Source organism: Colobus angolensis, unplaced genomic scaffold (genome assembly GCF_000951035.1).
Source record: "Colobus angolensis palliatus isolate OR3802 unplaced genomic scaffold, Cang.pa_1.0 Scaffold5, whole genome shotgun sequence".
In the NCBI taxonomy this organism is placed as follows: Eukaryota; Metazoa; Chordata; class Mammalia; order Primates; family Cercopithecidae; genus Colobus; species Colobus angolensis.
In genome coordinates, this window is record NW_012118487.1 from 23258566 (window position 1) to 23260847 (window position 2282).

Genomic DNA, 2282 nt, shown 5'->3' on the forward strand with positions numbered 1-2282 from the left:
ATGGACTTAGGGAATGCTGATATAGGATGGCAGTTGTCAGACAAATTAGCAAACCATTATGTAAATGCACATGTCTATTTTCTGATATTCTGACAAGCAGTGGCTGTGTCATCCACCTGTGGATTGGCACATGCTAGTAATAGAAGGGTTGGCTGGAGCAACTTATATGACAGGAACCTTACAAAGACTAAGACTGGTCTGGGAAAGCTTCCAGTGAGGAAGTAGGTTAAAATAAATGAGAAAATAGACCATTTTAGTCAACTGGATATGGTGTGTGCAAAATGGAATGGAGATAAGAGAGAAAGAGTTTCTTGGTAACACAAGAGAGAGCACATAAGACAAGAAGAGAAATATAAAGCAAGTCTAGAGGGCTGTAATCCAGAGTTTTAATTTAATTCAAATTACAATTTTCATCCATTATAAACAAAAGATAATTTAATGGAGTCTTATGTTATAAAAGACTCTCAAGCACTTACATGATGTGTGAGTCTCCTCTACAGAACTGTGGTAAGTGGCTATTCAGAGTGTCTATTCAGGTTATTATTTAATGTGTCTCAGGATAATACATTTCCTTCCTTACTTAAAAAATGTCCTATTTTAGAAAGGTCTTAATTATTAGAATACAGTCTTTCGGTAATATCCACTTACCATTTATAGTTGTGACACGTGGAACCGCACAGAAGAACAACCTATATGCCACCTGTTTGACCTTACAGTGAGAAGGGAAAAATAGAAAAAAGCCCCACAAGCTCTTACTCTAGGACTGTCAATACTCTCATCCTTTCATCATCTTGACTGTGCTGAAATCTGAAAATGTCTATGCTTTTTTGCTTTTCCTCACTTTTCATTAATCCCTCAATATGATAAAATCTGATTACTGATCATTTTTTTGTTTTACCAAACTTTTATCTACCTGCCTACCATTGGAATTGTACTAAAAAAGAGACATTAAGATATGCTAATTTTCCAAACAATGGACAAGACTAAATCCTTACATTATAATTTTTTTACATTTATTACCCTTTCATCTCCTTCAGTAGCTTCTCTCAGTTCTCCTCTGGCTCTCGAGGATTCTATGTTTCACTCTCTTCTTTTTTTGCTCTTTATCTCTTCATAGGCAACTTCATTTGTTCTCATGATTTTAATTACCATTCTTCGACTAAGAAAGTATAATTCTTTATTATTCATACAGACAACTTTCCTAATCTCTACAAATCTTATTGTGTATCTCCACCTAGATGTTCCAGAGGCTCTTCCAAACTGAAAAGTCTAAAGCTGAACTTGAACCCTTTCCAGGCCATGCCTTACTTAATACAATGTCATTGGTGGTACCACCATCCAATCAGCCACACAGGCCAGAGGCCTGGGAGTCACCTTTCAGACTTTGTCCCCACTCTCCCCTACCTCTACCTTCCATTGGTCACAAGCCACGTTGATTCCACCTGCTCTACATACCTTGAATCAATTCTTTCCTCTGCATTCCTATCCCTATGTGCTAGTTCAGTACTTCTTAGGTCTTATCTAAATCCTTAACTGATCTCCCTCTTCTAAGACTCAGTCCTTCCAAGTAATGTTCCATATCACTACCAGAATAATTGTGCTAAAAGGTAAATTAGACCACGTCATTCCAACTGCTGAAAACTCTTCACCTGCTTTGTATCACCATGCAAGAAACTCAAATACCTCAGAGTGGATAAAAGGCCTTTTGCACTCTGGATCCCGGCTGTGTTTCCCTTGTTTTCTCCTGTCAGCCTTCCTCCTGCTCCCTGGGCCTCAGCAGTGCTCGTAGTTCCGTCTGCTTATAAAGTACTGCTCCTACTCACCTGGCTGGCACCACTTTCTCATTCCCTGGTAAACAATTCACCATTCAAAACCCATTTCAAAATTTACCCTCACCAGAAAGCACCCCCTGACTAATCCACACTTTTCTGTGTTAACTTCGGCATACTTATATTGTGGATCTATTAGATTCGGAGCTCCTAGGGGAAAAAAAAAGATTGTTTCTTTTCAATATTCAACCTCTTTCTCCTTCCTTCCTGTGCATAGTAATTCACAGGCACATAACATTTCAATATTTATTGAATAAACAAATGTGGTCATTAAACCACATACATTAACATTAAAATTGTCAGTCTAATGAGTAGAACATATTTAAAAAACATTAAAATATAACACATCTTTTTTTTTGAAACAGAGTCTCACTCTGTCACCCAGGCTGGAGTTCAGTGGCACGATCTCGGCTCACTGCAACCTCTGCCTCCTGGGTTCAAGCGATTCTCCTG